The 24,986-nt window shown below is 32.4% G+C and overlaps 2 long non-coding RNA genes across 37 annotated transcripts in view; one reads left to right on the forward strand and one right to left on the reverse strand.

Annotated features, from left to right (window-relative positions):
• LOC148606073 (uncharacterized) overlaps positions 1-7,616 on the forward strand; it is a 52,786-nt gene extending 45,170 nt beyond the window's left edge. For 13 of the 15 annotated variants that reach the window (XR_015915522.1, XR_015915533.1, XR_015915535.1 and 10 more), the window contains 2 exons: positions 4,883-5,018; positions 6,426-6,522. This is a non-coding gene — a long non-coding RNA (uncharacterized LOC148606073). Of the gene's footprint in view, positions 1-4,882; positions 5,019-5,428; positions 5,444-6,425; positions 6,523-7,209 lie in introns of those variants that run through there. The other 2 variants (XR_015915520.1, XR_015915521.1) reach the window with 2 other exon arrangements.
• The window catches only part of LOC148606074 (uncharacterized), a 42,153-nt gene continuing 22,732 nt past the window's right edge, over positions 5,566-24,986 (reverse strand). For 19 of the 22 annotated variants that reach the window (XR_015915500.1, XR_015915493.1, XR_015915496.1 and 16 more), the window contains 3 exons: positions 14,898-15,015; positions 14,020-14,232; positions 5,566-8,798 (listed from right to left, as the gene is read on the reverse strand). This is a non-coding gene — a long non-coding RNA (uncharacterized LOC148606074). Of the gene's footprint in view, positions 8,799-14,019; positions 14,233-14,897; positions 15,016-16,057; positions 16,171-24,986 lie in introns of all 22 variants that reach the window. The other 3 variants (XR_015915507.1, XR_015915488.1, XR_015915505.1) reach the window with 1 other exon arrangement.

Genomic DNA, 24,986 nt, shown 5'->3' on the forward strand with positions numbered 1-24,986 from the left:
TCCTTTAAATAGCCATTATACAATTCCAAAGATAACAATACTCTGTGAAATACCATTTTCGTACCTTAATTCTCCATATCAATCACATATGATGCGAACTGAACTCTTAACATAATCATACTACTTGAAATAGCTCATTCTTAGCAGAATCAAACATACTTATCAAATCTGATTTGATATGTAACCTAAATATGACCATACTACTTGTACTAGCACTTTCCTACTTCAATCACACATACTCATCACATCTGATTAGTAATTTATCTGTAATTAGATTTTACGACTTCATATAACACTTTCCTGCCAATAACGTACAGGATCATCACATCTGATGCAAACCGTACCCCTGACATGCACGTATGACAGAAAAACTACCGACAAATGCATGCTTATCACATATAAGAAATGTATGCCTAACATGGCCAAACTGTTTCAAATAACTTATTCCTACGAAAAACATATAAGCCGATAACTTAAGATGCCAAACGTTTTCTTAATACGGCCAAAGTGCTTGAAATATCATTTTCCTACCCAAAATCAATAATGCTCATCACAATTGATGCATACTGCTCTCACTAATAGCCATTATACAATTCCAAAGATACCAATACTGTGGGAAATACAAATTTCGTACCTTAATTCTCCATATCAATCACATATGATGCGAACTTAACTCTTAACATAATCATTCTACTTGAAATAGCTCATTCTTAGCAGAATCAAACATACTTATCAAATCTGATTTGATATGTATCCTATATTGGACCATACTACTTCAAATAGCACTTTCCTACCTAAATCATACATGCTCATAATATCTAATTCGTACTGTATTCTTAACATGACCTTACGACTCGAAATAAAATTTTACTGTCAATAACGTACATGATAGTCACTTCGGAGGGAAACCGTACCCCTACCATGCCCGTTTAACAGACAAACTATCCAAAAATGCATGCTTATCACATCATATAAGTATTGTACGCCTGACATCTCCAAACTGTTTCAAATAACTTATTCCTGCTAAAATCATACATGCCCATAACTTAACATGCGAACGTTTCCTTAATATAGCCAAAGTACTTGAAATATCATTTTCCTACCCAAAATCATTAATGCTCATGACAATTGATACGTGCAGTTCTCCTTTAAATAGCCATTATACAATTCCAAAGATTACAATACTCTGTGAAATACAATTTTCGTACCTTAATTCTCCATATCAATCACATATGATGCGAACTGAACTCTTAACATAATCATACTACTTGAAATAGCTCATTCTTAGCAAAATCAAACACACTGATCCAATCTGATTTGATGTGTATCCTAAATTGGACCATACTACTTCAAATAGCACTTTCCTACCTAAATCATACATGCTCATCATATCTAATTCGTACTGAATTCTTAATATGACATTACGACTCGAAATAGAATTTTACTGCCAATAACGTACATGATAGTCACTTCGGAGGGAAACTTTACCCCTAACATGCCCGTTTAACAGACAAACTACCCAAGAATGCATGCTTACCACATCATATAAGCATTGTACGCCTGACATCTCCAAACTGCTTCGAAAAACTTATTCCTGCTAAAATCATATATGCCCATAACTTAACATGCGAACGTTTCCTTAATATAGCCAAAGTACTTGAAATATCATTTTCCTACCCAAAATCATTAATGCTCATGACAATTGATACGTGCAGTTCTCCTTTAAATAGCCATTATACAATTCCAAAGATACTAATACTGTGGGAAATACAAATTTCGTACCTTAATTCTCCATATCAATCACATATGATGCGAACTGAACTCTTAACATAATCATACTACTTGAAATAGCTCATTCTTAGCAGAATCAAACATACTGATCAAATCTGATTTGATGTGTATCCTAAATTGGACCACACTACTTCAAAGAGCACTTTCCTACCTAAATCATACACGCTCATCATATCTAATTCGTACTGTATTCTTAATATGACCTTACGACTCGAAATAAAATTTTACTGTCAATAACGTACATGATAGTCACTTCGGAGGGAAACCGTACCCCTAACATGCCCGTTTAACAGACAAACTACCCAAGAATGCATGCTTATCACATCATATAAGCATTGTACGCCTGACATCTCCAAACTGTTTCAAATAACTTATTCCTGCTAAAATCATATATGCCCATAACTTAACATGCGAACGTTTCCTTAATATGGCCAAAGTACTTGAAGTATCATTTTCCTACCCAAAATCATTAATGCTCATGACAATTGATGTATACTGTTCTCACTTAAATAGCCATTATACAATTCCAAAGATAACAATACTCTGTGAAATACCATTTTCGTACCTTAATTCTCCATTCAAATCACATATGATGCGAACTGAACTCTTAACATAATCATACTACTTGAAATAGCTCATTCTTAGCAGAATCAAACATACTTATCACATCTGATTTGATATGTAACCTAAATATGACCATACTACTTGTACTAGCACTTTCCTACTTCAATCACACATACTCATCACATCTGATTAGTAATTTATCTGTAATTAGATTTTACGACTTGATATAACATTTTCCTGCCAATAACGTACAGGATCATCACATCTGACGTAAACCGTACCCCTGACATGCACGTATGACAGAAAAACTACCCACAAATGCATGCTTATCACATATAAGAAGTGTTTGCTTAACATGGCCAAACTGTTTCAAATAACTTATTCCTACTAAAATCATATAAGCCGATAACTTAAGATGCAAAATGTTTTCTTAATACGGCCAAAATACTTGAAATATCATTTTCCTACCCAAAATCAATAATGCTCATCACAATTGATGCATACTGTTCTCACTTAAATAGCCATTATACAATTCCAAAGATACCAATACTGTGGGAAATACAAATTTCGTACCTTAATTCTCCATACCAATCACATATGATGCGAACTGAACTCGTAACATGATCATACTACTTCAAATAGCTCATTCTTAACAGAATCATACATGCTGTTCACATCAGATTTGATATGTACCCTAAATATTACCATACTACTTCAAATAGCACTTCCCTACCTAAATTATACTTGCCTATTGCATCTGATTCGTACTGTATTCTTAATATGACCTTACGACTCGATATAACATTTTCCTACCAATAACGTACATGACCATCACATCGGAAGGCAAGCGTACCCCTGACATGCGCGTTTGACAGAAAAACTACCCAAAAATGCATGCCCATCACCTCATATAGGAAGTGTACGCCTAACATGGCCAAGCGGTTTTAAATAACTTATTCTTGCTAAAATTATACATGCCCATAACTTAAAATGCCAACTGTTTTTTAACATGGCCAAAGTACTTGAAAAATCATTTTCCTACCCAAAGTCATTAATGATCATGACAATTAATGCGTACTGTTCACCCCTCAATTCCAAAAATAATAATACTGTGTGAAATACCCTTTCCGTATCTTAATTTTCCATACCAATCATATATGATGCTAATAGAACTCTTAACATGATCATAGTACTTGAAACATCACGTTCTTACTGGAATCGTATATGCACATCACATATGATTTGATATGAAGCGTAAGTATGAAAATATTACTTGAAATAGCACTTTCCTACCTAAATCATACATGCTCATCACGTATGATTCGTACTTTAGTTTTGATATGACCTTTCGACTCGAAATAACATTTACCTACCAATAACGTATATGATCATCATATCTGACGCAAACCGTACCTCTGACATGCACGTATGAAGGAGATCTACCCACAAATGGATGTTTATCATATCATCTAAGCATTGTTAGCCTAACATGGCCAAACTGTTTCAAATCACCTATTCCTGCTAAAATCATGCACGCCCATAACTTAAGATGCTGACCGTTTTCTTAATATGGCCTAAGTACTTGAAATATCATTTTCCTACTCAAAATCATTAATGCTCATGAGAATTGATGCGTTCTGTTTCCTTTAAATAACCATTATACAATTTGGTTGATTTTTGTGATTTTTCAAATGCTTCTCCTTTATGTAGGAAAAAATTACTTGTAATATATTCATCAGATTTGAAGGATATATAAAACCATCTAAGTGTGAACGAGTTCCATATTTTGGATTATTGTAGATGGCTGCCATTTAAAATGGCCGCCATCTAAATTAATATGCCCCACTGGAAAATAATGTAAATTTCATCTAAATTTTATAAAACGTGGTATATAGGCTTGACATTGTACATTGAATTTATTTTTTTTGATTCTGTGATCATGTGTGGAACATGAGGGAACTTGTATGTGACTTGCTTTCAAGCACAACTTAAAACTTGTTTTATTTTATTTTTAGGGGGCTTTTGTTTCTTCTTTTTTGTTTTTATTTTTATTTTGTTTTGTCTTTTATGTGGATTTTTTGTGTTTTTTTTTTGTGAGAAAATTGTGTGTGGGTCCTGGCTTTACTATTTATGTACCATTAGGTAAAATCCGTGGTAATGTAAATTTGACGCTCGATCTGCAAACTCCAGTAGATTGTTTTTGAATGGCACCTTGAGGTACAATGTCAAAGAAATATATACACTTTTAATAAAATTATTGATTGGATGTCTTGAAAATGCTTGTTTTGGTCCCTTATTCCTAACAGTTAAGTAACAACCCAAACCAAAACTTATCCCAGCTTTCCTTTTGTTTTAAACTTGTACATTGTAGAACAAATTTATCGTCCAGAAAACATGTTTCTATCAACACATACTGAATGATTAAACAACACATCAATTTCAATTTCATAAAGATCTTTATTTTTTTAAGTGATTTCTTCTGTGTGTAACTTTCTATTTCTTTACGTTTGTGTATTCTAAATTTTAGTGTTCCTGATGCTATCTTGTAAAAGGATTTCCCACCATTTCTACATTTGGTATCAATATTTATATCAGAAAATACTAGTTGTTTCCATTGCAAGTCATTTATAGGAAAACAATACAGAAACCCACGCTACAAAACTGTAAGTGAAATATCTTTTGCCTTTCTTTATGTATAGATTTTTTGTGAAAACATGTCTATTGCAGACCTATTCGATTTTTTTGATTAAATATGGTTTAGGTATATTATGTCATTTGGTGTATTGATTTCAACACGTCTGAGTACTAGATATCAACTTATATGACTTAATATATTAGACTGGCCGAGATGTAAAAGGAGGAAGTTTTAATTAAGGTATGGATGACAACAAACGAGTCCTTCCGTAAGTTAAGATATGAAACTACCTTACTCTACATTCAGTTTGTTTTTCTCTTTCAGAACTATTTGGTCATTTGGCCAGTATTTAATCCATAAATTGTGGAAAGTTACACCGGATATTACTCCCTGTAAGACTGAAATCAGGCTTTCAGTACTTCTTATGTTATATTTTAGATTTGTGGTATATACCGTACACGGACTTCGTCCCCTATCGATTGATATCTCTGATACATAACACGTAAACTACCACAACATGGGCTTTAAGTGGATTTTCATATAAAAGCGACGTAAGCAGGATAAGCTTAAATAAATCAGAGTGATCATTTTTTTTATTCTAAGAACAAAATACACATATCAACTGAAGTGCGAATATTATGAAGAAGGCGAAAGTACATTGTGAACAGTTAACAAATTCAAAAACCATATTACATGTAGTAGCATATACTTCAATACATGTACATGTAATCTCTTATTACATTCCCGAAGTGGTTTTCAAATAACATTTCCATATAAACTCAACATAAGGAAAATGTTCACATGCTTTCATGACTAGTTAACATTTGCTTATGGAAATAAGACCTGCTATTAAACATGACTGCAGAAAAGATTTACAATATAGTCGTTCTATCCTTAGAACTTCGAGACAAGTCAGGCTTCGTCAGAAATCGTACGGAACAAAATATATATGAGTTTAAGACATAAAACATTATCATTATAATACTACAATTTAAATTGAACAATTGTGTAACTCATTTATTTTGTATATAAAAGTCTATATTTAGCTTTTAAGATATCCTGATATACTTGAACTAAGAATGATACAGATCGTTTGGTTATTTTAACAACTATTACTATGGACACTTTACCAGTACTAAAGGAAGACTTTGGTACCCCTTATCAGTTAATATTATTCTACAGTTACCCAGTTCCACGTGGAGTTTTAACAAATATCAGTATGAAACATTACTGGGTTGGAGCCACATGTATAAGTGACAGTAACTGGAGTCTTATAACTTCATTTGCAATTGTTATCGTACATGTACAACAGATCTGTTAAAAATGACAGGGTGTCAATAATTCTAGTGATTGTTATTTATAAATGCAAATACAGGAAGATATTTGCAGATGTTAACATTTCCAACAATTTATATTTTCCTATTTCCAATTTCAGGAGCTTGACACTGAGTCCTTCAAAATGAAGTGCAGTATTTTATGACACTGAATGAGATTTAAGAATACATGGTAATTTGGATGCTACTGAAAAGCCCTTTGACTAAAAATAACATATCACAAAATAAAAGTGTCATTTGGTCTTACTGTAAAAAAAATAGTACATATACATTAGGATCGCGTCTTTTTTATTGTGCAGATGTACACTTCTGTAAAACAGAAGACGAAGAAAAGAGAGGCTGCGATTCATCAGTTGGAAAGAACAAAACTGATCACAGATTTATCTAAAGACAAAACAATTTGAATATTTTCATTCTTCTTGTAAGAGTCAACTGTCAAATAATGGGAAAGTTGGTAAAACATATGAAGATAATAAGACTAGAATATTATTCTCTATATGAAAGGGAGATGGCAAGTAGGATCATTAGCTAACTGATCTTTGTGGATTTTTTTTTTTATAACTTTTTGAAAAAAAAATGTAAATATTCAAAATCATTAAAACATCTGAGTTTATGATAACAAATCAAATATAAAACCAGTATAATTCCATATATCTAGTAAGTTGATAGAAGTAATGAAACTCTTATTTTCATCAGTAACAATACTTCATAAAAAATGTTGCAGTAGCGCTACAACCAAAATGAACTTAGTTTTTTCACGGAAAACTTGTTTTAGTTTAAATTATGAATTACTCCATCTTGAAAGCATGACAATTTACTCGTCGTTTGACTAATTACTTGTTGCATAATAGTTTCTTCGACAATAAGAGAAATTTGCTGTTTCAGAACTTAATTGCGGTGAAACAATGGCGTCTAGGTAAAGCAGGTCTCAAGTTTCACAGTGTTCATTAGATGATTGGAGAAATGTACAGTTACAAAAGACTTGAATGGACTTAAGATGACATGTTCCACTTGAACTGTACTGCTTACAATAACAATCATAAATGAACATCCCAATTTTAACAGTACTATAATATTCTTTACATTATATTCACCACATAATAGTTCATGTATTACAAAAATAAATAAATAAATGAAAAATGCAAGTTCTGTAAAGCACAGCAGTTACTATAATGTATGTGATGGTAGTACACGGGCTAAAAAGTTACATCACAGCTAATTTTACATTACAATTCTACATTTTTTTACACATTGTGATTGAAATAATGTATACAAATGCATTAATTTCAGAATTTCTGAAGAAAAAAAAAACTGTTCATATAATAATCATGGCATCAGAATAGGTAGGCAGAATGTATATTTTGTATATAAAAATACTTTTAGTAATGTTATCAATACTAATATAAAATCAAATACAATTTATTGCATCATAAACTGAATAACGTATTAAATTCATTTATCCACAATCATTAACAATATTACAATAATTACATATAGAGTTCTTGGAGTTCATGACTTTTCCAATATCATATACTTTGAGCAGTAAATCAAAGACTACAACGATTAAATTTCTGTTTAGTCCAAATATCCTTTTTTATTATTTCAAAACATCTTTCAACACTTATTTCTTTGTAAAGCAATCCAAAATGTTCAAAAGAAAATACATATCAACCAATATTCCATCAAAGAAACTTTTTCTGTTATAAATCAAATATAATACATGTATATAAAACAACTAACATGTAAATTACTCCACTGGTTTCTCTTAAATACTTTATTAGAAATCGCAACCCAGGGCAAACAAATTCTGGATATAAACTTTCTCAGAACTTGGAGACAAGATAGGCTTCATGCACATTCACAAACATAAATTTCATAAAGGGACATATATCAATTGTATTCAATTATTAACTGTTCATTTCATCTTGTTTGTGGTTTGAAGAAAGATGGTCCTAAATCAAGTACAAAATCTCTCAGAACCTGGTGACAAGTCTGGCTTTGTGCACATTCATAAACAGAAACAAAAAATAATACAAAATTCACAAAAGAACATACATCAATTGCATTGAATTAAAAACTGTTCCTTTCATCTTTTTTGTGGTTTGAAAAAAAAGATGATTCTGAATCACAGAACACAAACTTTCTCAGAACTTGGCGACAAGTCCGGCTTCGTGCATTTATAAATCTTCAATTATATTAGAAATTGTAGTTTACAATTATTGAGATATTATCTGATAAAGCAATATCAAGTTTTACTATCAAGCAGTTTTACTTATAGTGGATTTAAGATAAACCCCCTTAAAGAATCCTAAGCATGTTCGCCTCTATTTGTATTTTATAATTAAGTCAGTCAGATGGATTTTCGGATTGTGGTGCTACAGTGCCATCGTACGCTAACCAGGCAATGGACATTAATGTTGTGTCACAGACTAATCAACATGGCGTTCACTCCACAGCTACTGATGTTTCTAACACTAGAAAAGAAGTTTATGTCAATGTGTCGACCTCAAGCTCTATGACAAACATAACAAGAGGCTCCCAGGAGCTTGAATCTCTCTCCTGGTTAAATTTTGTCTTTCAATGGCAATACATTTATCACGAGGTTTACTAATAATTTTGGCCTACGATGACTTTGATGGAACTGATCATAAGGATCAATACAAGGCTTAACAGATGAAAATAACGAAAGGACCACAGGTAGATCTCATCATGCTGAACAGTTTTACCCGGTTATAATTTGGCTAATGGGTTTTGAGATATATTGAAAAACTACAGCTTGACCCCTGTTCTATTTTTAGTAACGGTGACAAAGTTTTTTGACGGATCAAAAATCTAAACAGAACTTTTGTGCAAGATACCCCAAGGAACATCAATACTAAGTTTGATTCCAATCGATCAAGTAGGGTAAGAGAGAAATTTTTTTAAAGAAATAACATTAAAAAAAATGAAAGAAAAAACGTCGAAAAAAGTGCAATAACTCCTAAATGGCTTGACAGATTAAAATGAAAATATATATGCAATATATAGTCTAACCCCTATGTTCTATTTTCATTACCGGCGGCCATGTTGTTTGACGGATCAACAATCTAAACAGAACTTTTGTGAAAGATGCCCAAAGGAACATCTGTGCAGTTTCATATAATTCCGCTAAGTAGTTTCTGAGAAAGGAGAAGATTTTTTTAAAAAATTGTTAACGACCACGACGACGGACGACGGCGACGGACGCCAATTGATGGCAATAGCTCACATGGCCTTTGACCAGGCAATACATCGTCGGGTGAGATCGCGGTAGTGCCGCTGAATATATCAAGTGGGACAACACCTATAGTCAATGCACACGTCAACATGACATTGCATGTATAGAATAACATTTCTGAAAGTCTCCTGCATAGTACAATTCAATTATGTCAGCAGTCTTTACAAAAGTTGAAATCCAAATCAAACGATATTCAAGTTTTTCGTTTGCAAGTCAACATAAACAGAAGGAAGCAATTTTTGTTAACAATTTTGATTTCATATAAATATATATTAATGAATAAATGTAACAATAAAATTTATGTCGTATTATAGCAGATTCATTTAGCTTTCAACGCATGTTCATTTTGAGTAAATTAAGTACATGTACATACAGATAAATACAAAAGGAAAAACAAGAATATACAGATCTCAAGGTATCAAAAGTGTTTATGACAATCAACAGATTTTAATGTTTTGATGATGTTCATCTCAATCACTTTGGTATAATATGATATTTTAACACAGTAAGGAGTGCCAAGTTGTATATGAAAGCCAGTAAAACTAATATGTATACCATTTATCAATATTTCCAACATCCAGATCTAATGACATAAATCTTACTAACTTAAAAAATATGATGGATTGAACTACAAGAGTCAAATGTTGATAATCACTCAAAATATTCTTACATAAGTAACCTGACAAAATAGAATATATTAAATATAACAAGTTAGAAGACCATAACAAAATACGTATGAACTATAAGTCTTTATGGTACAGAATATAATCATTTTCTTCCGAGTTGCTCATTTACTTTTGTTACTTTGTATGTATGATTTTAGTTACTTTATATTCTTTGTTGTGTATGTCTGTTTTCCATGTCTGGTCTTTGTCCCTGGATTACGTTCTTTTGATTACCGCTATAACCTTGGTTCCCTTGATTACTCTTTATAAGTTAAGTTGTATAACTTAAAGAGTAAAAAAAAATACAAGTTACAAGCAAGTTAGAGCAATAAAGGATTCTTCAATAATATTTGTTTTTATTAATATACGGTGTATAAAAATCAATTGCACTTGGAGATAAGTACCTACATTGAATCATAATACTAAGAAAACAATATAATAAATTATGAATTAACACATCATATGACATGACATAGCATTATAAAGATGTTCACTGCTCATGTCCAGTCATTTTTATGTCAGATTGTTGTACTCCTCTACCCATTTCATTGCATTGATATTTTTTACTTAGTGATCCCCACTTTTATTTTCATAATTTGATTAAACACATCTTAACATAATATTTCGACATTTTTTTATGAAATTCTTGTTATTTCTTCTGCGTATAAAGCCTTTTAAGACAAAACCTATGGAAAATCATGTGAAATTTTCCAAGGCTTATGTTTCAAAAAGAAGCACACTGACCCATCATTTTTTTTCTACATTCTAGCATAAAAAGATCTTAACAGATTTTACAACCCTCTAAAATCCTTATAATCTTTAAACACAGCAGTGAATATCCTTAAGGAAAACAAAACAAATAGATTTTTTTCTCAGATTAGCTCTAATGTTCTATGTAAGCTGTAGGTTCATGACCTTGTAAAAGGGATTACTGATAGTAATTTCTTATTAACGCATTAGGTTAACCATATGGCAATATTCCAAGTATTAAACAGGATCCAGCTTTTCAGAAGTACAAATACTCTTTCTGCAATTTAATTGTTGTAGACAAGCGATAAACTTATATTTTAAAAGTTTTCAAATTATCAAGTAAATGGAGCATTTTGGCACTTTTCAAGCTTTAAGACAAAGGAGGCACAACAGGAGAAGTTTTGTGCAGATGGGCTTCATTTCAACAGCCAGCTGTTATTACTCAGTACTGTTTCGATTTGTTACCTTGGTAAACTATGCAAGACATATTAATAGTTTATTATAGCAAGACTTATTTGCCTAGCCAATTTTAATTTTAAGTGCAATCACTTTACTTTTGTTTTTATAACAAGTTTAAAATTAAAAGTCTTTTTGTTTTTTTTAAGTAAAAGTATATGATACTCCAATTATTAGTTAAGTAGGACAAATTGGTATAATGTAAAACAGATTTCTACCAAGAGAGCTCTATAAATCACTCACTAAGCTAGCTAGATTTGTGTTGAAATTGGAACTGGTCTATTAAGAATCAGTTACAGATTACACAGCCAACCTAAGATTTTTATTTCCATTTTGAGATAAGGTACATGAAGAGTTATCGTTCTTTATTTCCTTTGATAAAGTTGATGTTAGTTTGAGATTAATGTATTAAAAACACAGATTGCAAACTTTGCAATAAAATAAAACAAAATACTCCTACCCGTCTCTTTGAAATATATTTGTAGTTATTGATATATTAACTCAATCTAAAAAAGAGCCATTAAGCAAACAAAGACCATCCAGCTCTTGAATGGTATAAACTTGTCATTTACACCATTTACAATCTTCCCATTCCCAATTGTCCTTAAACCCACCCCGCCCCCATAGAAACCCCCCGCCCCCATAGAAACCCCCCACCCTCATGAAATCCCAATTGCATATTTCTTATCAGTTATTTTATTTTTCAACATTTAAATTATCATTTGTAATTTCATATTAATGAATACTTTCCCGTTCAATTTCTCTTCCTTTCCATTCAAATTCTCCACCCCCCTATATAAATACCCATCCCCAATCCGCATTCTCCATTCATCCATATGCCATTAAATGGGAAATTTTCTGTATTCTTTCAATATTTGAAATCACAAATCGATAGATTTCCAATGTACGCATACAATTACTGAAATTCTGTACACTTTGTACATTTACAAAATGGCTGACGGTAAGCTACATACCTATTGTGAAATCCTGTAGCTCGATTATTATTATTTAAAAAAAAATGTTCTAATTATAATAGCTTCTATCAAATTTGTCAATAAAAAACGCTGGTATTCTACATTCTTTATACTTTTTTTCGCTAAATCTACATAGCCATTTATAATTAAGGTATACATTTTTTTTTAAGTATTCCTTCTTTTCCGTTCAATATGCACAATATCCACTCCCCATCCATATTCTCCATTCATTCATATACAATAAAATGGGAAGAATTTTCTGTACTCTATCAACATTTGAAATAACAAATCGATGTGGCTGAATGTACAATTAAGACCAAAAAAAAAAGATTTTATGATACCACAACGAGGTTGAATTACATAAATGCATCTCGCAGTTATGACGATGATTTTGGACATATTAATGTCTATAATATGCTTCTACCGAATTATTTCTCTTCCCAGCTTTCTATGTAGGAGATAACTTATAAAATTACAATATGTCCAAAATGTTCAATAAGTTCGATTAAACATTAAATGTAAGATTCCAGAATTTTTAATTATTGAAAAAATTGATAAAAGCTATCATAAATGGAAAACGCTTATATTCGGGCTGCAAGATTTCAGAACTGGTATGTAGCTTACTCTCAGCCATTTTGTACATGTACAAGGTGTACAGGATTTCGGCATCAACGAATATATTGATTTTGGACTAGAGAATACAGCACTTCATCAATGGAGTATACAAGAAAACACCTCTCTGAAGACAGTTAAATTGAATTATCATCCACCTGCAAGATATTTGAAGAATTGTGGTCCAAATCTAAGTTTATTAAAATGCTGTTTCGACGGGAGGAAAATATTGTATATGCCAATAATTTGAGCCTTCCTTCATTCCAATATATGTTCGATTGTATTAAGAATAATGTGTGTCGCAAATTAGACGATTTTTTTGCTATAGTAGGCATTTCATGCTATTTCATGTCGGAAGAGTCAGTGCTTGACTATATTTTAGCTATGATTCCACCGTCAGAAAAGAAGTTATACTTAAAAGCAATGCATACCTTAATTAAAAAATGGCTATGTAGGTTTAGTGAAAAAAGGTATACACTTTAACCTTTGTTCAATAAACAAACTAACCCTTATTATTTAAAGCAAACTTCAATATCATTGAACAGTAATGTCTCTAATAAAACAATATGAAGTAAGTTAACAAACAAAGCCTTCTTGATGGCTTATAAAAAAACTATTTTGAACCCACAATTAGGTATTAATTAATAAATGCATCCCGCTATTAAGATTAGGATGTTGAACATTTCAATGTCAATATTATAATCATATCGAAGCATTTCCCTTCCCAGCTATCTAGGTAAGAGGTAACTTACATTATGTTCAAAATGTTCAATGATTTCTTTACAACATTATGAAAAAAAATCTTTTTACTTTGTTGATTAGAAAAAATGTCTTCTGAATACTTTAATCTGCAGAGTTCATTATTGTTTTTTTCCAAAACTGAAGTATTCTTTGTGATCAGAATTAAATTGGTAACAAACAAAACCAAATGTATATCTCAAATAATCAATATGATTATTGAACAGAAAACTTTCGTTTATACCTAGGCAAAATCCGTGTGTTGTTCACAACTGGTGCAATGTGTGCCATCTTTCTGCTGTCTTGTGGAATAATGTAAATGGAGAATTTCTATCATTATCTGTCTATACGATACAACTATCTTTGTCGTTTAATCCATTATATTAAAGATCGGGAAGGACATTTTCCAGTCATTGAGAGGACGGCACACAAACAAATCCTATGATCATCGTGCATCCTAACATAAAATAAAATATGAAACAAACAGTGTCACACTTATTCACAATTGATCTTTGACGATATACACATATATATATATGAAATCCATATCTCTCAAACCTGTGCATTGGGGACAAAATCAGAATATTTAAAATTGCGTGTATGTATTTTAATGGTTTTAAATTGTACCAGAAAAAAAATGGATTGATATTCATTTTGACGAATCTGAGTTTTGTGAATACATAATTGTCAGGACATGTTATGTAGAATGTGTCGTGAAAAAGATATCACGCTTCGTAGAGACATTTATAATATCCCTGTTTACATTAACTGACATTTGTATGTAATGTGAAATTCGAATTATGATCTGACGATGCTAAAGTACATTATTGATTGTTTGATAAGAAGAAATGCTATATAGAAAAAAGCAGCCCTATTAGGGTATACAAGAACTTATGTTTTAGTGAATATTAGAAAGCAACGCCATTATGCAAATATTCTCTAGATTTCGCTCAGGACTTTAGGGAAACCTTTCCTAGAAATGTGCTAGAAACATAATTTTACAGTATATTTTAAATCAGGCCTTTATATAAAACAATAAGTATTCTTCTTTTTTTTTAGGATATAAATATAAGTTTCTATTAGCCATTTGTCCTATCTATTCAACATTGTACTTCAATTTACCTGTTTTTTTTAGCATAAAATGAAGTAGATAGCTATCCCAGTTGCTTCAGTTTCTTCATTTTCAATTCTTTTTTTTTTCAACAAATGTTCCAAATAAACAGTGTCATTTTCCTCGACTCTGCAAACAAAAAGAATTCTGTTTATGGAAGACAAATATATAATATAAATTTCATAATTTGTATTCAACAACACAAGACAGGGATTTTTGTTGAAAAAAATTATATTTTTCAAAATCAAATTCTAACCTAAAATGGGTCATTTAGGCATCGGCCCCCAAGATGAACTTTTTGAAAATTTTGATCTGATTTCGTTTTTCTAAATTCTCTTTCAAAAATTTACTTATATGAAATTTGATTTAAAAAAAAAAACAGACAGTGATTTTCGTGCTGAGTAAGTGTTTCTATTTACAAATGATTTTCAAAATAAGACCAAAATATAAATTTAGGCTGAATAAAGCACCTCAGTGACCGTTTCGAAAAATGATAACATTCAATAGTGATTGAATTGATTAATTAATTCAGCAACGATGTTAGAATTGTAATACACAGATAGTGCTTTAATTGTACAAGTAATCAATCATTTTTTTTTTTGTGCGATGTACATTGTTAAAAGGTCTTTATGTTTGGTTCAATGTACAGGAGATTTTTTTTTACTTATACTTGGCATTCATGACGTTAAATTTAAATTGTAATTCGATTAATTACAATTGCAAAATATATGTAATTCATTTAATTAAATGTCCGAACTCATGTAATGGCAATAATAATTTGACTGAAATATTATTCATATATTAAGTTTTAATCAATTATTATCAACCCTTATTGACAGTTTTTTTTTCGATCGAAAATAAGGTGATTTGTAACTCATACATCCTTCGATTTTACATACTCGTACGAAACAATTTATTCTTTCTATTGTGAATCTATTTTTGACGACCATACAGTTATGACATATTTCAGTCTGAAATGCGTAAATGTTCATCTTAAAAAGTCACTTTGAAATATGGCATTTTTCGCTAGATATAGAGGGCATTTTATCGATATAACTAATGTAGTAAGACAGCAAAAACAAATTTTATCTCATTGGATTTGCGATGCAATTAATGACAAAACGACGTCATTCAATAATTGTGAACAAACATTTGTTTAAAAACATTTTACCTCTATTCACAAGGCGTGATATAATGCAGACCGCAATCTTTCATGTCTATGAGATTTTATCCATGTGGTGACATGTCACTTCATTATAGAATTAAATAGTTACGCCTACAACTCTGAAATAGTTTTGTTCTTCATAGTCGTTTTATGGCATATTTATTTACATGGGTCAGATAGATAAAAGGCGCTTAACAATCTAAACCCCGTCTTGTTTGTACGCTTGTTCAAAAAAATCTAAGGACATTTTACAAAATATGAACCACATCCTTGTGTATCCTATCCATGAATAGATTTGTTTTTATCAATTAACGTGGATGTTCGAGTCACACGATTGAAAGCAAATATTTAGAATTATGTATTTTCTACTTTATGTATCAAGTATTTGAAAACCCAAACTTCGACTAACTCAATTATATAGGAGATTTTGTTTTAACTGACGCACATTATTTTCATTCAAGTTTGTATCATCAATTAAATGGTTAAATTGAGATACACTAAATATTTCAAATGTCTTCTTTTCTGTACATTAATTATATATTAATGACGCCTCCTTTTTTTATTGAAATGCCTAATACCTACAATTACTCCCCAACTTGTTAGGAGGGAGACATGCATTTTGGAGAAAAAAAATACAAACTAAATATTTTTACCGGTCATTATTTTTGCCATACAATCAACCATGTAAACGCGATATTGGCAACGTCTAAGGACCGGATGTGCAGATTTTTTTCTCCTAAACGAAGATTTTAGAGAATTAATGTGATAAAACTCAAGTTTTGGGATATTCCGACGAATAGGAGACATGGGAGCATGGACCAGGTGCACCGATAGGGTAAGCGGCCCCTGCTTGTCTAGAAACACCCACCGACTTGCTCATAAAAAGTCAAGTCTGGGGTAGACAAACGAGGAAAGGCAAACCATGACCCGTTGAATAACTCAGTTTTCATGGTGCTGATGGATACATCATAACAATCCACGAGTTCATGATGACGACCATAAAACTTCTGTAGTGATGACTTCAATCTTGTAGCAATATAACCCTGTTCCAGAAGCCTATTTGTCAGACTTTTAGGGCGATACAAAAAGTCTGCGTAGTTTCGGCAAGCTCTGGCATAGCGTATGAGTTGTGATATGAACACTCCATACGCAGGAGCCGAAGGGATGTTGCCACAGATGAAAGGAAAGTTGACAATTCTGAATGAAAAGTAATCACATTTGTGGTAAAGTTTGGTCAATAATTTTCCTTTACCATCGATTTCGAAGTGTAGCTCAGGAAATTAGAGCTTTTCATAGAATTTTGATGGCAAGTCGAATGTTATTCCTGTAAATTAATTGATAATATACGTTTAATTTGCTCCTGGCATAATTACAAGCAATCACCATCTATACCCCCTACGTCACGTAAAGTCTACAACAATTCGTCAACGGAATAGAATTTTTTCTTAAGCCCATTAATTGCTTCTGCAACACTTGCTGCGGCTATCACTGATGGTTTGTGCATAATAAATCCTATTTCAGTAAATTGCATACGTAAATGAATTTTTGAGCATGTCTTGTCTCGCAAATTAACTGCAATTGTCATTAAATTCAAAAAATGATCAGAAAATCAGTAGGTGTAACGGATAACAATCCTCAGTTCAGTGTTCTCAAAACTGATGATTCCATTGCATACATGTCTTTCAGGGTGAAATAATTTCCTGCACATGAAATAAGTTTTTGTGGTTTTATTGGATCTGTTTTCCCTAGTTTTGATGCAACAAGTAATCCAACAGCCCCCAAAAGTTGCAGTTGTGTCCGATTAATATCTATCAATGACATGTACCTATCAATATAATTCACTGCTAGAAGTGCTACATTATCCGTTGATTCTTCTTCTCCACATAATTCAATCATCCATTCGATTGTCAATTACGTACGTACGGTTTAATGTCTGTTTGAATAATTTGAAAATAGTTTTCTTTTGGACGATACCTGCCCTCTGTGGCAAACAAAGTTGTCAACACTTTTCTTCCGACAGATGCGATATTTCGTTGACATTGTACTGAACCGTTTGAAATTCAAAGGATTTAAAGTTGGTGCATACAGGGTTATCTAATTCAGATTCATAACATTCTAAATCCATTTTCTACATTATAGTTTATAAAAATAACATCAATAAAGTCTCGTCAGCTCACGAGGTGTGCCAGTTGCAAAACCAAAATAATCCAGCCCATATTTATAGTCTATTTCCAACATTTAGAATTATTATTGTGAACAATCAACAAATCAAGAGTGCATAAATGCACTCGTAAATATCGGATATTTCCTTGCTTTTATTATGATTATATCAAAACTTTCCTATCATTCTAGGTAAAGGTGAATCAAAATTAATTGTCCATCATAAGGTACTGTATAAAATGATTTAACAAATAAAATTTAATTGGTCAAAAAGCCACTTAAAAGCGCTTTAACAGAAATCGTTCGACGTTCTCAAGGCAGCTAGCAATATAATCAGGACGCTCTTAATTATGCAAATATGATTAGCCTTACAGCTATTATCATTAAAGTAAATCATAATGTGATCTTAAAGTCAATAAGAAGCAACACTGTTGGTCCATTTTTATCTTTTTGGTAACATATGGATGTTTATATCAAATCTCTTTTTATATGTTTAAAACAAAGTGAGATGAGTATCAATTAATGTTTGAATTGATAGATTGAAAGGCCACAATTTTATCCATTTAAGATCTCTTGCAAAGTTCTATACCTCAACATTTTTATTACACATCACACCATTCCCTATCCCAGTTTTCTACATTGAAAAAGATTAAGTACATAAGCATAATGTACATTTCAAATTAATACAATAACACAATATTTGAGTAGTCAACACACCTCAGAGAGAGCAAAACGCCCTAGAGAAAAAAAAGAATTAAATATTGTTCACTGTAAAATATTATGTCATGAATACTATCTATGGATGTACCAGTATACAAAATGTCCCCTCCCCAGCTAGGTAAAGGAAACTGTACACATTAGATGTGATGTTTTCGGTGGGAAAGTGCTATTTCACATAGTATGACAATGTTATCAATAGTGTTCGAAATAGATGTGATGAGCATGTATGATTTAGGTACAAATGTATCAAATATAATGGGCATATATATATATAATAGGAGTGCTGCTGGCGTCTTTTGTGATGGGCATGTACAATTTTGTGATGAAAAGGCTGTTTCAAGTAGTATCGCTATGTTCAGAGTACAGTCTATATCAGATGTGAAGAGGGTATATGTTTGATTTGGAAAGTGATACTGCAAATAGTACGGCCATATGAAGAGTACAATTCACATCAGATGGTTTCTTTTCAGAAGAAATTACTAGTCTCAGTAGTAAGCCAAATTATGCCAACATTCCGTATTATATGTGATGACTTCGTACTTGCCATTTCAAGTAGTATGGTCATGTTAAGTGTACAGTACAATCAGATGTAATGAGCATGTTTGATTTTGGTAGGAAAGTGCTTTTTCAAGTGGTATGGCTATATTAATAGTAGGGTTTGAATAACATATGATGGATATGTATGATTTTGGTTAGGAATTGCACTTTGAAGTAGTATGGCAATAGTTATAGTATAGTCCGCGTCAAATAAGATGAACATGTATATTTTGAGTAGGAAAATGCTATGATAGGTATTATGGCTATGCTAAAAATACGGTACAAATTTGATGTGGTGAGTGTAAATGTTTTGGGTAGGAAAGCGCTAGTTCAAATAGTACCGATATATTTTGAGCACATACGAAAAAGATGGAATCAACAAGTACACTTTTTGTATGAAAACCCGTTCTTACGTTGCCACTCAAGGTTTAGAGTACATAAGGTATGGTTCGCTATATCAAGAGGACGATACAAATCAGATATAAGAACATGTATGAATATGTATGAATTTAGTAGGAAAGTACTATTTTAGCTACCTGCCCATGTCAGCAGTAGAAGTCAGAGAAAATGTAATGACTATGAATATTTTGGGGTAGGAAAGGGCTATTTCAAGTTCTTTGGCTATATTGAGAGAGAAGTCGGCAACTGATGCGAGAATCACATATGTGTTTGGTAGTTAAGTGCTATCTCAAGTGATTTGGCCATATGGTGTGTACTGTCCACATCAGATGTGATTTTTTCGGTGGGAAAGTGCTATTTCACATAGTATGACAATGTTATAAATAGGGTTCGAAATAGATATGATGAACATGTATGATTTAGGTACAAATGTATCAAATATAATGAGCATATATATTTATGTTGAAAAGTGCTGTTTGAAGAAGTTTGGCTATATATATTAGGAGTGCTGCTGGCGTCTTTTGTGATGGGCATGTACAATTTTGTGATGAAAATGCTGTTTCAAGTAGTATGGCTATGTTCAGAGTACAGTCTATTTCAGATGTGAAGAGGGTATATGTTTGATTTGGAAAGTGATACTGCAAGTAGTATGTCCATATGAAGAGTTCAATTCACATCAGATAGTTTCTTTTTAGTAGAAACTACTAGTCTCAGTAGTAAGCCAATTTATGCCATCACTCCGTATTATATGTGATGACTTCGTACTTGCCATTTCAAGTAGTATGGTCATGTTAAGTGTACAGTACAATCAGATGTAATGGGCATGTTTGATTTTGGTAGGAAAGTGCTTTTTCAAGTGGTATGGCTACATTAATAGTAGGGTTTGAATAACATATGATGGATATGTATGATTTTGGTTAGGAATTGCACTTTGAAGTAGTATGGCAATAGTTATAGTATAGTCCGCGTCAAATAAGATGAACATGTATATTTTGAGTAGGAAAATGCTATGATAGGTATTATGGCTATGCTAAAAATACGGTACAAATTTGATGTGATGGGTGTGAATGTTTTGGGTAGGAAAGCGCTAGTTCAAATAGTACCGATATATTTTGAGCACATACGAAAAAGATGGAATCAACAAGTACACTTTTTGTATGAAAACCCGTTCTTACGTTGCCACTCAAGGTTTAGAGTACATTAGGTATGGTTCGCTATATCAAGAGGACGATACAAATCAGATATAAGAACATGTATAAATATGTATGAATTTAGTAGGAAAGTACTATTTTAGCTACCTGCCCATGTCAGCAGTAGAAGTCAGAGAAAATGTAATGACTATGAATATTTTGGGGTAGGAAAGGGCTATTTCAAGTTCTTTGGCTATATTGAGAGAGAAGTCGGCAACTGATGCGAGAATCACATATGTGTTTGGTAGTTAAGTGCTATCTCAAGTGATTTGGCCATATGGTGTGTACTGTCCACATCAGATGTGATTTTTTCGGTGGGAAAGTGCTATTTCACATAGTATGACAATGTTATAAATAGGGTTCGAAATAGATATGATGAACATGTATGATTTAGGTACAAATGTATCAAATATAATGAGCATATATATTTATGTTGGAAAGTGCTGTTTGAAGAAGTTTGGCTATATATATTAGGAGTGCTGCTGGTGTCTTTTGTGATGGGCATGTACAATTTTGTGATGAAAATGCTGTTTCAAGTAGTATGGCTATGTTCAGAGTACAGTCTATTTCAGATGTGAAGAGGGTATATGTTTGATTTGGAAAGTGATACTGCAAGTAGTATGTCCATATGAAGAGTTCAATTCACATCAGATAGTTTCTTTTTAGTAGAAACTACTAGTCTCAGTAGTAAGCCAATTTATGCCATCACTCCGTATTATATGTGATGACTTCGTACTTGCCATTTCAAGTAGTATGGTCATGTTAAGTGTACAGTACAATCAGATGTAATGGGCATGTTTGATTTTGGTAGGAAAGTGCTTTTTCAAGTGGTATGGCTACATTAATAGTAGGGTTTGAATAACATATGATGGATATGTATGATTTTGGTTAGGAATTGCACTTTGAAGTAGTATGGCAATAGTTATAGTATAGTCCGCGTCAAATAAGATGAACATGTATATTTTGAATAGGAAAATGCTATGATAGGTATTATGGCTATGCTAAAAATACGGTACAAATTTGATGTGATGGGTGTGAATGTTTTGGGTAGGAAAGCGCTAGTTCAAATAGTACCGATATATTTTGAGCACATACGAAAAAGATGGAATCAACAAGTACACTTTTTGTATGAAAACCCGTTCTTACGTTGCCACTCAAGGTTTAGAGTACATTAGGTATGGTTCGCTATATCAAGAGGACGATACAAATCAGATATAAGAACATGTATAAATATGTATGAATTTAGTAGGAAAGTACTATTTTAGCTACCTGCCCATGTCAGCAGTAGAAGTCAGAGAAAATGTAATGACTATGAATATTTTGGGGTAGGAAAGGGCTATTTCAAGTTCTTTGGCTATATTGAGAGAGAAGTCGGCAACTGATGCGAGAATCACATATGTGTTTGGTAGTTAAGTGCTATCTCAAGTGATTTGGCCATATGGTGTGTACTGTCCACATCAGATGTGATTTTTTCGGTGGGAAAGTGCTATTTCACATAGTATGACAATGTTATCAATAGGGTTCGAAATAGATATGATGAGCATGTATGATTTAGGTACAAATGTATCAAATATAATGAGCATATATATTTATGTTGGAAAGTGCTGTTTGAAGAAGTTTGGCTATATATATTAGGAGTGCTGCTGGCGTCTTTTGTGATGGGCATGTACAATTTTGTGATGAAAATGCTGTTTCAAGTAGTATGGCTATGTTCAGAGTACAGTCTATTTCAGATGTGAAGAGGGTATATGTTTGATTTGGAAAGTGATACTGCAAGTAGTATGTCCATATGAAGAGTTCAATTCACATCAGATAGTTTCTTTTTAGTAGAAACTACTAGTCTCAGTAGTAAGCCAATTTATGCCATCACTCCGTATTATATGTGATGACTTCGTACTTGCCATTTCAAGTAGTATGGTCATGTTAAGTGTACAGTACAATCAGATGTAATGGGCATGTTTGATTTTGGTAGGAAAGTGCTTTTTCAAGTGGTATGGCTACATTAATAGTAGGGTTTGAATAACATATGATGGATATGTATGATTTTGGTTAGGAATTGCACTTTGAAGTAGTATGGCAATAGTTATAGTATAGTCCGCGTCAAATAAGATGAACATGTATATTTTGAGTAGGAAAATGCTATGATAGGTATTATGGCTATGCTAAAAATACGGTACAAATTTGATGTGATGGGTGTGAATGTTTTGGGTAGGAAAGCGCTAGTTCAAATAGTACCGATATATTTTGAGCACATACGAAAAAGATGGAATCAACAAGTACACTTTTTGTATGAAAACCCGTTCTTACGTTGTCACTCAAGGTTTAGAGTACATTAGGTATGGTTCGCTATATCAAGAGGACGATACAAATCAGATATAAGAACATGTATAAATATGTATGAATTTAGTAGGAAAGTACTGTTTTCGCTACCTGCCCATGTCAGCAGTAGAAGTCAGAGAAAATGTAATGACTATGAATATTTTGGGGTAGGAAAGGGCTATTTCAAGTTCTTTGGCTATATTGAGAGAGAAGTCGGCAACTGATGCGAGAATCACATATGTGTTTGGTAGTTAAGTGCTATCTCAAGTGATTTGGCCATATGGTGTGTACTGTCCACATCAGATGTGATTTTTTCGGTGGGAAAGTGCTATTTCACATAGTATGACAATGTTATAAATAGGGTTCGAAATAGATATGATGAGCATTTATGATTTAGGTACAAATGTATCAAATATAATGAGCATATATATTTATGTTGGAAAGTGCTGTTTAAAGAAGTTTGGCTATATATATTAGGAGTGCTGCTGGCGTCTTTTGTGATGGGCATGTACAATTTTGTGATGAAAATGCTGTTTCAAGTAGTATGGCTATGTTCAGAGTACAGTCTATTTCAGATGTGAAGAGGGTATATGTTTGATTTGGAAAGTGATACTGCAAGTAGTATGTCCATATGAAGAGTTCAATTCACATCAGATAGTTTCTTTTTAGTAGAAACTACTAGTCTCAGTAGTAAGCCAATTTATGCCATCACTCCGTATTATATGTGATGACTTCGTACTTGCCATTTCAAGTAGTATGGTCATGTTAAGTGTACAGTACAATCAGATGTAATGAGCATGTTTGATTTTGGTAGGAAAGTGCTTTTTCAAGTGGTATGGCTATATTAATAGTAGGGTTTGAATAACATATGATGGATATGTATGATTTTGGTTAGGAATTGCACTTTGAAGTAGTATGGCAATAGTTATAGTATAGTCCGCGTCAAATAAGATGAACATGTATATTTTGAGTAGGAAAATGCTATGATAGGTATTATGGCTATGCTAAAAATACGGTACAAATTTGATGTGGTGGGTGTACATGTTTTGGGTAGGAAAGCGCTAGTTCAAATAGTACCGATATATTTTGAGCACATACGAAAAAGATGGAATCAACAAGTACACTTTTTGTATGAAAACCCGTTCTTACGTTGCCACTCAAGGTTTAGAGTACATTAGGTATGGTTCGCTATATCAAGAGGACGATACAAATCAGATATAAGAACATGTATGAATATGTATGAATTTAGTAGGAAAGTACTATTTTTAGCTACATGCCCATGTCAGCAGTAGGAGTCGGAGAAAATGTAATGACTATGAATATTTTGGGGTAGGAAAGTGCTATTCCTAGTTCGTTGGCTATATTGAGAGAGAAGTCGGCAACTGATGCGAGAATCACATATGTGTTTGGTAGTTAAGTTCTATCTCAAGTGATTTGGCCATATGATGTGTACTGTCCACATCAGATGTGATGTTTTCGGTGGGAAAGTGCTATTTCACATAGTATGACAATGTTATCAATAGGGTTCGAAATAGATATGATGAGCATGTATGATTTAGGTACAAATGTATCAAATATAATGAACATATATATTTATGTTGGAAAGTGCT

The sequence above is a fragment of the Perna viridis genome, chromosome 9 (assembly GCF_037379345.1).
Source record: "Perna viridis isolate PV_CMFRI_1.1 ecotype Kerala chromosome 9, ASM3737934v1, whole genome shotgun sequence".
NCBI classification, from domain to species: domain Eukaryota; kingdom Metazoa; phylum Mollusca; class Bivalvia; order Mytilida; family Mytilidae; genus Perna; species Perna viridis.